Source organism: Ambystoma mexicanum, chromosome 6p (genome assembly GCF_040938575.1).
Source record: "Ambystoma mexicanum isolate Mex_15411 chromosome 6p, UKY_AmexF1_1, whole genome shotgun sequence".
Lineage (NCBI taxonomy): Eukaryota > Metazoa > Chordata > Amphibia > Caudata > Ambystomatidae > Ambystoma > Ambystoma mexicanum.
In genome coordinates this window covers 1040555736-1040570152 of record NC_090935.1, presented here as the reverse complement: position 1 = coordinate 1040570152, position 14417 = coordinate 1040555736, and positions in this window count along the sequence as shown.

Genomic DNA, 14417 nt, shown 5'->3' with positions numbered 1-14417 from the left:
AGCTTTGTTACTATGATTTGCTGGCTCTCGACCCTTCCAGGAGGAAGAACGATTCATGACTGAAGATTAGATCCGAACAATTAAATATTGGCATAAGCAAACAGCTGCCATGACGCACTGACACGTTTCTCTAAACTTGACTAGCGCCAGGGAAGGCGTTGCCAAGCTTTAAAACTCACAATGTTGTCATTTCACTTTAACTATCGAATGGTGTCGTGAAGGCGCCATACGCACCCACGCATGCCTTGCTCTTCCAATCTGAACAGCTGGGGCCAGATAATCTAACGTTTGCACTGGTGGTAAAAAGTGAGCAAATGCTTTGATAATGCAAAATGGAGCAAAACGATTTTGTCACAGTACATGTTTACTCAAAACCTTTGCACTGAGGCAAACATTGATCATGCTGTTTTTTTCACATATTTTCTGCATAACATACACAAAAGGTGTCTACTACATGTCTTTTCATGTTGCACAGCAAACACAGTAAATAAAACAGCCTTCTCCAATTTTCCCCAGGTGAAAATAATGTTGCATAATACTGATTGGGGTTGAACCTGTTTGCTCCATTTTCTGATATCAGAGCAGCAAAATGGTTGCTAAATGCATTTGCTGCACTGTTTTGCACAAGTGCAAATCTTTGATAATCTGTCCCCTGGATGCTCATATATGAAAGTCAGTCGATCAAGGGCCAGATTATTAAAGCTTTGCACTTGTGCAAAAAGGTGGATCAAATGTATTCTCACCAATGTTGCTGTTTAGATAATATGGAATGGAGCAAACAGGTTTAGCTCCAATCAGTATTCTCAATTTTAAGGGCTAGTTTGAAGCAGGTTTGTTATTAACTGTGTTTGCTGCATATCATGAAAATAAAGGTAGTAAACACGTTTTGTTTTGTGTTATGCAACAAACCTATTATAAAAAAACAATCTGATTCATGTTTGTCCTCATGCAATAATTCTATGTAAGATAATAGAGATTGTGACAAAACCCGTTTTCTCCATTTCGTATTATGAAAGCATTTGCTCACTTTTCTGCACTGGTGTAAATGTGAAACAGGCTGTCAAACAGATGTTTGTGCTTAATCTGTTCTACTGTGGATACCGATTTCACAGATTATTATTGTTAGTGTGATGAAGCCACAGAACCTGGGAACTCAACACACACGCCTAATTATATGTTCGATTGTACAGGGGAAAAAGGTGGGAAAAAGGCTGCAATGAAACTACCACCACTTTCTGCCACTTTCCCCACTACCACAGCTCGACTTTGGAAGTGAAGTGGAAGATTGACTGTCAGCATTTAGCTGGAGGGCAATCCTTCATCTGAAATCCAAACATCACTTGATTTACTGCAGCAAAAGGACAGATGGAAAATCCAATGATTTCCCTGTGGTGTTCCATAGATCCCAGGAAGGGTGGAGTATGCCTTGGTATCATACATAGATTGTTAAAGTGCTGCCAACTGATCTAATTCGCGTCTTCCCAGTCTTTTTTATGTGATAATCTTGTCTAGACAGAGAAACCGTTTGTCCAGAAGGATACAATTGTAGCCCTGTAGACCATAGTAGCTCTTTTTAGTTATGTGTTATGTCTGCTACTTGTGATTGGAAAAAACAACAACAAAATTAGGTATGATTGAATCCTGAAAAGGTTGAGTGGCAGTCAATTGTGCCACAGAGTGGAGAATCTCCTGATTTAGGAACAGAGGATGGGTCTACCAGGGACAGCTAGAGTTGTTCACTGTCCCTCATTAGTGTGCTGGTTTACCACTCTATCCCTCCTTCAAGCTATACATGACCAATTGAAAGTTGAGTGTGCACTTACGTTTAATTGTTTAATTGTCGAGGGTGTACTGTCTATTTGTGATATAAATCACGTGGGCATCACAAAGGTGCATTTGGATGAAATGCAAGTCACCATAGGACAGCTGCACATGCTCTTGCAAATCTGAGGGTGTGCCAGCATTCCTGCCCAGGCACATGTTAGGAAAGATTTCCATTTATGTGTAATTTTCCCTCTAATGGTGTACCCCCAACTTTTTGCTGCTGTTTAACACCATAGTTTGACTTTGCCAGGGGAACGCAGCCTTCTGCTGCACTCCTCTGGGCTTTCGCTTTTTTTAATGGGGAAACTGACATGCCCTTAAGACAGTCAGTACTGGGAGACTGTGTTTCCCTTAGTCCTTTTATAATGTTGCAACTTTTTCTGCAACATGTGACAAGTGTACAATGTACCTTCCCGTACAGTACACTTTGGTCTCTTAGTCATTTCCAAAGGCCCTAAATACTCTCGAAGGGTGTTTTAGGAGATGTGCAGATGTGTCACGGACAGGGCTGGTGGCAGTTTATCTTTTCATGTAATTTTAACAGTTTCCTGCCAGATAAACTGCGATTACCGTGTTTGGCATGAATAGGTAGCGTGGCTCCCAAATGGCCATGCCATGAGGTTCTTTGTCCTGTCTTTGGCCATCTTGCCCCTTTGCCTTCCCCAGGTCGAGCTGACCCGGGTAAGTCCTTATTTGGACATACATTTCCCACGAAACGCCAAGCTTTCGCGGGCTTCTGCATTCCTTGTGTGTGTGCCTCCAGGATGTGGGCTGGTGTGTCTGCCCCCAGTACACATCCTGGGTGCCAGAGAGTCTGGAGTGCTGTGAATTCCTGGGACCACCGTGGTCCGTCATTGGTCCATGTAGGGTATGCCTGTATGTGAGCAGATCTCCCATTGGGTCCTCTTCGTTTTGGCGCAAAGGAGATTCTGGATAAGAGAAGTCCCGAAACACCCATGCCATGTCGATCTCTGGAGTTCTCACTGAACGAAGGATAGGATCCAAGTATCCTAAAGCTAAGAAGCGAAGTCGAGGAACCGCTGGTGACCCACTGGAAGGTTTGGCACCCTGAGCCCGCTGTCGTCCCTTGGATCCCCTCTGCATCTGGTCATCCTAGAAAGTCTGTGAAGATGCTTCGACCCATTGGAATAGTGGGAATAACTATTCTCGGCACCTTCATCAAACCCTGCAAGTAAGCTTTTACAGAATGTCCCTGGGCCAACCAATGTGCTTACCAGTTTACGCAGGACATTTGCTCTGTCTCTGCCGCCATTTTGAGGAGACCCTCGAAACTTGGTATATCGCTCGCTCATTGTTCACGGCACCCTCAGACCGAATTCCGTACACTTGGCGTTCCCAGGTCTGAAGTGAGATGAGTGCGTCCTAACCAGAGCACACGTGGTTAGCGTGTTGCCCAGCCGTGGTAACAACCTTTGCAGGTGTGCTGCATTTGTGCCCCTCTTGCCCCTGATGCCTGCTGCAGTAAAACTGGCCTGATCCGTAGACCAGGAGCAGAGAAATCGCCACTGTCCCGTTTGGGAATCATTGCTGTATCTTCGTCACTGAAAACCACAGAGCCGCCAAATTGCCACACTTGAACCTGGCCCCTAGCGCCTCCATCCATTTTTACACACAAGTGGCCACTGGGGGCCCCTCTCCTTTCCAATGCTAGTGCGAACTAGCAAAACTATTCCCAACTCTTGGAATCGACTGTGCCATCAAGTGGAGACCCTCTTCGAATAGTGGAAACCTATTCTGCATTGCCTCACCCACCTTCCTGGACTGTCTATTAGTTAGGGGTGTGTTGGATGTAGAAGGGGGTAAAGACTATTTGCACTGCCTGTTTCTTTCACCTTTTAGGTTGTGGACCCATTTTGTGCATTAACCCTGTAGACCCCATTGGTCTTGTATATATGTATTTAGATAGTATTGTGTTGGCTTCATAAGTATTACTGTAATTTGGTGCGTGTGTTTGAAACTCAAAACACTTAAAATAAATGTAGGGCACAGACAATTCTCAGTCACACTGCGCCCAAGAGTGCAATATAGGCGTCTGTTGCAAGTAAGTGAAGAGAGATGTGCTTATAAGTCCGATGGATTTATTTTCAAAGTAGCCTGACACGTGTTTCGAGTCTAAACCGACTCTTTATCTGAAAGAAGCTGCTTCCTTTCACATCACTTTGGCTTTTCCTGCTGTGCTGAAATTACCGCAATTGTGAAGCCGTGAGAGAGTTTTCTGGCACTGTCCTTCATTCAATTTATCTTAGGTCCCATCTCCCATTTACAGCCTCGGATGAAGAGTCGGTTTAGACTCGAAACACGTGTCAGGCTACTTTGCAAATAAATCCATCGGACTTATAACCACATCTCTCTTCAATTACTTGCAACACATGCCTATATTGCACTCTTGGGCGTAGTGCAACTGAGAATTGCCCGTGCTCTAATTGTTTCCACAACAGTGAGTTGTACTTGGCAGTACTCCCACACTTCTCAGGCACCTGCAGCCTCTGTGCACTCTTAATATTTATTCATACAAGTGCTGTGGTTTTGTGAATTTTTCTGCCAAACCTGTGTTTTTCTTAAAATAAATGTATATGACTGACTGGGAGTGATTTCCAAGTGTCCGTTACTCTGTGTGCTCATTGAGGTCTTTCAGTCACCCTCACCCCTCCTGAGACCTACAGGCCGATTCATGGAATAAATGTGCGCCGAAAATCCCGGCGCAGAGGGGCCAATACGTGCGCTGCGCCGAAAATTAGCGAAAAGCACAGGGAAACCAGCGCACGTCGATTCATGGAAGTCCGTGCGCAAGAAAAGCAGAGGACGTGCGCTGAAAAAGCGCGCGGCGCAGGCCGGCGCACAGGTCAACCAACGTCGTGCGCCACGGCCACTGCGCTATCACTCCGAGCGCAGCGCACAGCTCTAAAGTAGGCGGAACACAGGGCGGGACACTCGGAATGGGGAATAAAATGGGGCACAACACTCGGAATGGGGAAGAATGTGGGCGGCACGGGGAAATTTTAGGAGGCAAGTGCGCGGAACGCCCACACGCTCGCATACAACACGTATTCATGGAATAGAATAGGGCAAAAAAGCGCACGCTCAAAGCAGCGCACAGGCACAAACAGGCACAAACACGACCGCCACAAGAAAGCAGGCGGTAGCGTCTCTGCGCCTGCAAGAAATGTGCGCTAAAAGGTGCGCCAACAAATAGCACCTATATACAGACATGATCAATGTCCAATACTGTGGCCCTCCAGGACAAATGACGTACAAAGGGGTACCCACAAACACAGACACGCGCTGAGAGAAAAAATAAACGTGTGCGTGTATACCGGGGTGCGCGGGAAGTTGCACACGCGATATGGCCGGGTACGTGGATTTCAGGGGTGCGCGGGAAGTTGCACACGCGATATGGCCGGGTACGTGGATTTCAGGGGTGCGCGGGAAGTTCCACACGCGATATGGCAGGGTACGTGGATTGCAGGGGTGCGCGGGAAGTTCCACACGCGATATGGCCGGGTACGTGGATTTCAGGGGTGCGCGGGAAGTTCCACACGCGATTAGTCAGGGTACGTGGATTGCAGGGGTGCGCGGGAAGTTGCACACGCGATATGGCCGGGTACGTGGATTCCAGGGGTGCGCGGGAAGTTCCACACGCGATTAGTCAGGGTACGTGGATTGCAGGGGTGCGCGGGAAGTTGCACACGCGATATGGCCGGGTACGTGGATTTCAGGGGTGCGCGGGAAGTTGCACACGCGATATGGCCGGGTACGTGGATTTCAGGGGTGCGCGGGAAGTTCCACACGCGATATGGCAGGGTACGTGGATTGCAGGGGTGCGCGGGAAGTTCCACACGCGATATGGCCGGGTACGTGGATTTCAGGGGTGCGCGGGAAGTTCCACACGCGATTAGTCAGGGTACGTGGATTGCAGGGGTGCGCGGGAAGTTGCACACGCGATATGGCCGGGTACGTGGATTTCAGGGGTGCGCGGGAAGTTCCACACGCGATTAGTCAGGGTACGTGGATTGCAGGGGTGCGCGGGAAGTTCCACACGCGATATGGCCGGGTACGTGGATTTCAGGGGTGCGCGGGAAGTTCCACACGCGATTAGTCAGGGTACGTGGATTGCAGGGGTGCGCGGGAAGTTGCACACGCGATATGGCCGGGTACGTGGATTCCAGGGGTGCGCGGGAAGTTCCACACGCGATTAGTCAGGGTACGTGGATTGCAGGGGTGCGCGGGAAGTTGCACACGCGATATGGCCGGGTACGTGGATTTCAGGGGTGCGCGGGAAGTTCCACACGTGATATGGCCGGGTACGTGGATTTCAGGGGTGCGCGGGAAGTTCCACACGCGATATGGCAGGGTACGTGGATTGCAGGGGTGCGCGGGAAGTTCCACACGCGAATTGGCTGTGTGCTCCCAGGCATTACCTGTACACCCTCCACGGCCCCTGCAGGCAGCACACACCACAGGGAACTACCCTGCACACCTGCTCATGTCTCCCACCACCCCCACCCCCCATCCACCAGGGACACCCTCCACCAGGCCCCCACCCATGTCTCCCACCACCCCCACCCCCCATCCACCAGGGACACCCTCCACCAGGCCCCCACCCATGTCTCCCACCACCCCCACCCCCAGCACTGTGGGGAACCTGCCAGCAGGCCCCCACCCATGTCCAACCCATGTCTCCCACCACCCCCACCCCCCATCCACCAGGGGCACCCTCCACCATGCCCCCACCCATGTCTCCCACCACCCCCACCCCACATCCACCAGGGACACCCTCCACCAGGCCCCCACCCATGTCTCCCACCACCCCCACCCCCCATCCACCAGGGACACCCTCCACCAGGCCCCCACCCATGTCTCCCACCACCCCCACCCCCCATCCACCAGGGACACCCTCCACCAGGCCCCCACCCATGTCTCCCACCACCCCCAGCACTGTGGGGAACCTGCCAGCAGGCCCCCACCCATGTCCAACCCATGTCTCCCACCACCCCCACCCCCCATCCACCAGGGGCACCCTCCACCATGCCCCCACCCATGTCTCCCACCACCCCCACCCCACATCCACCAGGGACACCCTCCACCAGGCCCCCACCCATGTCTCCCACCACCCCCAGCACTGTGGGGAACCTGCCAGCAGGCCCCCACCCATGTCCCCCTGGCCCCAGGTCCTGACGATACACAATCATGGCAGTAATGGCCAGCATACCCAGCACAAACACCCAGGCAAGGATTGCATGCACCCACATAGTGAATGCAATCACATGACACAACCCCAAAGGCAAGTATGCAAAAGAACACATGTCCGTCACACACACATACACAATGGGTGCAAGTGAATGTCAAAACCCATATCATGACATGTAAGAAATCAAAGAGAAAATAACACAAGTGTAAGAAAATATAAAAATGTATTAAAAACAAAAAATAAGTAAACTAATAAAACATACAACTATGTGGCAAAGTAAATAAAAGGTCCATGTCCGAGAACAAAAATGATAAACCAAAAAACAAAGGATTAAAAAATTAATAGAATTTGTCCAAAGCAAAACCATGTAGTAGGAAATCAAAGAAAAACCATTACGTCATGGTGTAAACAATAAGAAAATAAAAAAATGTATCTCCCAAAAAATAACAATATATACAGGAATGTTCCAGGGTCCATGAGCCCAACACCACAAATGAAACCTAATACTAACTAATAAAAAAAATATGTACAAAAAAGTGGCCATTGTCCGAGCGGTCCAAAATAATAAAAATAAATAAAGGAAACCTAGCACTAACTAACTAAAAAACTATATACAAAGGCAGCGGGCAAGTCCTGCGGCTCACTTGGTGATGCTGGCCAGGGCATCCTCGAACTCCATGTCAATGTCCTGGAGGCGGGACTCTGTCCTGGCCCCGAGGTCTCGCAGGGACAACCCCATGTGCTCACCAAAATCCCTGCGAGCCTCCTCGAGGCACTCAGCCCGCCTCAATGCCCGACGCATGGAGATCTCCGCCCTGGCCATGGCGAGCCGCTCCTCTTCCGCCCGCTGCCGCTCCGCACCTATCCGCTGGCCAAACTCCTCCCACACGGAACACACCGCCATGCCAGGGTTGCCCTGCCCTCCGGCCGATGCCTGCCCCTCTGATCTTGATGGCCCTGAGCCATGATGCCTCCCACGTCGAGCCCGCTGCTGCCTCCGACGCCACTGCCTCTGCCAGCACGACGGCATCCAGGCTGATGGTAACCACCGACGCCGTCGTGCACGTGCCCTGCCCGATGATGCCGGCACATCTTCCATCTGCTGGGGTCCACTTGCTGTGTTGTCCACCCCTGCTGGACCTCTGACTCCCAACTGTGGCAGGGATGGGATCCCCACCGAGCTGGCTGCATTGGTCGGGGCAGGTCCACAGGGGGCCATGGTGGCATCTGGGCCGGAAGACGGCAAGGAGAACGACCGGTGGATAGCCTGCACAGAGGAGGAGAGGGCCGTCAGATTGGCCAACACATGCAGGAACCCCCCGAACATGGCCGATCCCAATTGGGCCACGTCGGCACGGTGCACTTCGTGATGACGTGCGTGCTCCTCCCGGGAAGCACGCACGTCATCACGAATCACAGCCGTGCGCATCGCGACCCCAATCAGGACCTGCTCCACGCAGCCAGGGGTTCCCACGGCCGCAGGTGGAGGGGAGTCAGTTGACATGGACATCCCCTCTACCTGCGGACGGGCCTGGGACGGGGCATCCCTGCTGGTGCATGGTGGTGCACTCACAGGGTCAGGGACAGCGACATGCACAGGCACCTCCACGGTGACCTGTGCTGCCTCCTGCCCCTGGCCCTGGACTGCACCACTTGCACCAGCAGGGATGCTCCCACCAGGCCCCATGTGTGCACCAGTGTCGGCCTCCTCCTCCTCTGTGCAAACCACCAACCTGGATGGCTCCTCACCGTCTCCCGCCGTAGCAGGCCCCCGTGGGGGCTCACCCACCCCTTCCGCTGCAGCGGTGGGGGCATCCCCGCCGCCTTGCTCCACAGCGCCGTCTCCGCCCTCTTCTTCACTAGCCGCTGCGTAGAGGGAGACAAAGGACACAAGCATCAGGCTACTGTACAATGGTCCCCTAGACAGGAAGCAATAGCAGATGAGCACCACTGTCAAAGTACACTTCCATCATGTCCCTCCACAACACATGGGTCAGTCCAGGCAAAACACACACAGTAACAGGCATGGTGCATGCCATGCACATTTCCATGCATGTCCAATTGACTCTTGAAACATTCAATGATATGTAACTCACATGCATCATGGCTCATGCATATCACATGCACACACTTCACCTCAGTCACATCCATCTGGCCCCAAACACACAGAACACAGGCAAAACAAGGGTAAGTTGGGTGCGTCACTGAATCTGTGCATTGTCACACACATGTGTCATGCATCCATGGCATGCACAAGTCACAGACACGCAGGTCAGGCACACAGACATGGCTACCATATATGTACCTGGCATCAGCACCCATCCTTCACCCCCATCCATGTCCAGGTACAGAGACTGGCATGCTCTCATGTCCTAAATCTGCATAGGGCTCCCCATGCCGCATTTCAACACATGCAACAACCATGTGGGTCACACATCACTGGTCGCACATGCATTACCATGATGTCCCTGCACACATACATGCATACATGGCCCATGGCACACATACAGGCAAGTATCATAGAACCAGCACACCGCAACATGCCCTGTCTCACACAGTAATGCTTGCACACTTACCGCTCAACTCCAGACGGGCCTCCCTCTCAAGGACCTGGGCGTGGAGCGCTGGGCGTACGCGTTCCAGGACCCTCTTCTGGATGGAACTCATGCGGCCCCGGCCCCCCTCCACGAGGCGCCGGGCCTTCACAAGGGTCCTGGACCTCAAGTCCTCCCAGCGCTTCTTGATCTTCTGGACGTTGCGGGTTGCCACCCCCTCCGCGTTGATGGCAACCACACAGTCGGCCCAGATCCTCTCCCGTCCTTCCTTGCTGGCGCGGGACGATCCAAAGAGGGCATCATACTGCCCCAGGACATGCTCCACCAGGACACCAACTTCGGTGGCAGTGAAGCTGGTGCCCCTCTGCCCCTCTGGCCTGGGGTTGCCACTGGTGCCAGATGTGGAAGTGCCCGACATGGCAACCCCAGAGGCAGGTGTGGGTGGGCAACTGGGTCCTGGGGCTGGGCTGTGGAGCGATGTAATCCCAGTTGGGAGTCTTCAGTTCCAGCAGGGGTGGACACAGCAACTGGACCCCTGCAGATGGCTGATGTGCAGGCACCAAATGGCAGGGCACGGTGGCAGCAGGCAGGCAGGCAGGCAGGCAGCAGCAGATAGCACGTGGGAGGCTGCTCAGGGCACTGGGGGGGCAGTAACTCGGCCTTCTGGGCAGGAGCGTGGTGTTCCGTGTGTTTTCGGGTGGCCAGCTTGATACGGAGTGATTTGGCACGTGAAATTCCTGCACGTCAGCGTGAAATCCGAGGAAAGGCCCTTAGCGCGTAAGTGCGTCAGCACGCATACGCGATTCTATTGGACCAGAGTCCCTCAGCGCGTAAGCGCGTCTGACGTGATCCGCACGGGCGTTCCCCACTCAGCACGTGATGACGGAGCACACGTGGAAATACTGCACGTCAGAGTGTCATCGCGTGTAATTGTTCAAAAGTGCGCGTACACGCGATTGGCCTATGTACGTGTATTTCATCGCGTGTAATTGGTCAAAAGTGCGCGTACACGCCATTTGCCTATGTACGTGTATTTCAGGGGTGCGCGGGCACTTACACACGCAAGTACGTCAGCGCACCTGTATGCCTGCTGCGTGGGAATTTCCACACGCTATTGGAGTGGGAACTAGATTCCAGGGGTGCGAGGGTCACACGCTCGCCTAGAACACACGCAAAGCATTAATTTGCGCACTTTTCAATAAACAAGCCAGATGCCAGGATGAACATACCGTTCCTAGCAGCAGTGGCAGTGGGCTACCAAAGGAGGAGGAGGAGGAGAGTCAGGGCCAGAATATTCACACCCAGAACCAGCCTATTCGGGATGCCTGATGACCAGGTGTATGGGAGGTACAGGTTTCCAGCACACATCATACTGGACCTGGTCAGTGAGTGGGAGGATGACCTCACATCACCCACCCTGTGCTCCCAAGCACTCAGCCCCCTGCAGAAGGTCCTGAATGTACTGCACTTCTTGGCCACTAGATCCTTTCAGCAGACAAGTGCCATAGTGGGTGGTGTGTCACAGGCCACGCAGTCACGCTGCCTACACCAGGTCTTGAACATCATCACTGCACGGCCATCAGTCCGCAGGCACATATATCTCCCCAGGACTCATGCAGAAAGGCGGACGTGCATCCAGGAATTCTATGGTGTGGCTCAATTCCCCAAAGTGCTTGGTGCAATTGACTGCACACATGTGGCTCTACGTCCACCCAGGGCAACAGAGCACATCTATAGAAACCGCAAGCACTGGCATTCCATCAACGTGCAAGTTGTATGCAATGCCAATGGAATATTCACATCAGTATATGCCAACTATCCCGGGTCCACCCACGACAGCTTCATCTACAGAATGTCTACCCTATGCCGGGACCTAGAGGCTGGCCAGCATGGAGATACATGGCTGCTTGGTGAGCATGAATGCCACTGCACATGCATGCATGTCAGATACTGGGTCATGACACAACACCACTAATGATACCCATCACCACCTCCGCAGGGGACAGTGCCTACCCTATCAGCCCCCACATGATGACCCCAATCCGGAACCCCACCACGCCACCCGAGGTAAGGTACAACACAGCCCACATTGCAACACGGGGCATAGTGGAGCGCACATTCGGAGTGCTGAAGTCACGCTTTCGCTCCCTTGACCGTTCTGGCGGGCAGCTGTTATATGCTCCCCGAATAGTGTGCAGGATCATAGTGGCAGCATGTGTCCTGCACAACGTTGCAACACGCCGGGGCCTGCCCGTGGACATGGTGGTGCCCCCACATCCACAACCACATGCACGCCCGCTGCGCATGGGAGGGGAAAGGGCACGGGGGGAGGCAGCCCGTACGCAACTGGTGGCCAACTTCTTCACCTAGGAATCACAGTGCTGGCTAGTGCACACTGCTCTGGCACATACCATCTGACAATCAATGATGACACTACCTGACAATGTCACAAAATTACTTGACAATAAACTGTCAGATACACATCAGCCTGAGATTGTTAACATGGAAGTGTCACTATGTGTGCACCCCTACCTACACATACACCAGCAATGCATCACAACGAAAAGACACAACTCCATCAATCAAATATGCATTGCCACAGGCGATTCACTACATGACAACATTGCCATGTCACCCATTCCCTTCACAGTCCCGCCACTGAGGACACCATGTCATGGTATGTGAGAGCAAACAAACTGGCCATCACAACATGACACCGGTGTCACAAATAGCAGTGCCCCAAATGGAACATAGCCGCACTTGAACAGCTAACCGCGCTGGAGCCACTACTACACACCTGTGTAAGAGTAATTTCAATCAAATTACACACCAATCCACCCTGAAGCCCACCCAAACAAGACACAATGCATGTAATCAATGGTAGTCTCAATACCTGATTCTGCTGGTATGTCCTCACCGTCCAGATGTACAGTGATGGCGCCACGCAAAAGTGTCAGTGCACATCTACCGACATGTAGTCTGACTCCAGAGAGTATGCCCGTGTGAAGAACTGTGTGAAATACCTGCAAAACATGAGCAACATATGTAAGTAGAGGCACATATCAAACCATCATGCATAGTTAGGTGCAACAACAATGTACACTATGAATGTCTACACAGTATTGACTATGGACTGGCCAACAGCTCATGGGAGTCCAATGTCACCGTGTAATTTGCTGTCACTTGGGCACACCCTTTGCAAGCCCATGGAAACGGAAGCAGGAGGGGTGTGGATGTCTGGTACCCAAGCATCGAAACCAAACTCAGGACAAGCCTGCATGGGCCCAGCCACAATACAGTGTATGCCCAGGTACCCACACAAGGCAACACTCTTGAAAAAGAAAAAAAAAAATATGAGAAAAAATGGCCATGAAAGGGCCGGCGGGGGGGGGGGGGAGCACCTATGAGGTCCGAGGACAGGATGCACGCCACAATCCACCTGTGTGGATCATGGGAAAATAAAACACCCCATAGGCTCGTGGCCCACACGGCTACTCTGTTGTGGGAGATGAGTTGCTATCGCTCTGGCCAGACCCTGCAGCTGACTCAGGAGGTGGGGGAGCTGCCTCAGAAGATGGTGTGACAATGGGAGGCAGCCCACGCAAAGCACGAGTTTGCTCCTCCATGGCTGCAAGCAGGCGGGTCTGGTAGTTCTGGTTCTGGGTTATAATCATGCGGAGGTCCCCATGCAGTAACTTCCGGGATGAAATGACCTCCGCACGAGTTGCCTGCATCTCGGCCGAGAGCGTCCGTGTCAGACGCTCCAGCTGCTCCTCTGTCCTTCTATGGGATGAAGCCTCAAGCTCTAACAGGGTCGACCTGAGGTGATGGAATTCTTCCCTCAGGCCTTCCCTGTGGCGCTGGGACTCCATGGAAAGTGATTCCCGCAGAGTCGCCAGTGCCGCCCGCCTGTCCATGTTGGACGCCAACATGTCCTCCCTGTGTGCCTGGCAGATGGACTCTGTAGCCTGCTCCAGTCGCTCCATCAGCCTTTCTGGGGGGACAATGGAAGTGGCCACCCTATCCATGGCCTGTGCAATCATCTCGGATGATGCAGCCTGTTGGGTGGCCATACCGTAGATGGATTGCTCCCAAGCGGTATTGCCAGGTGGCATACGGCCACCACGTTGACGGGCACCACATCTGCCTGGGGCAAGGCGGACTGCGCCTTGCTGTGCCAGCAAGGCCTCAGGCTGCAGGACTGCATTCCCTCTCTGATCTGCAGCCCCAGGAACAGGATCAGAGATTGTGTGGTGTGGCCCTGCATCCGTAACCACCGGAGGCTGAGCTGCCGACACTGACATCCCCATTGAGGGCAATGGCCCGGCTGCAGGTGGGTCGGACAGAGGAGATTCTCTCCCAAGAACACTCACCTGCGACTGCACATAGGTGTCATCCTCCGAGTCTACACCTGAATACTGCTCGGGGGAGGAACCCCCAGAGACACCCCTCGACAGCACGACCTGCAGCACTTGTGGGTTTTCACCCACAAACACACCACGTCCCTCACTTGTGGAAGGTCGGCCCGGGTTGCCCTCCTGGGACGGCTCAACCACCACATCCCCAGCATCAACAAGTGCTTCGTCCCCTGCAAAGACATGAAAGAGAAAAATGGAAACAGGCATTAGCACCATGGCATACAACAAGGGCTGATGAACAACAGAGGCAGTAGTTCTACGACACATGTCCCACATGACTGGGAGACCTCCTATGCATTCACCATCACTGGGTCTGTAGGGGAGGCTCAGGGCATACAATGTACAGATTGGAGAGCAACGCCTGCTCACCATGCTGCCTAGCACTGCCATCACACATTGGCCGGTGATTGC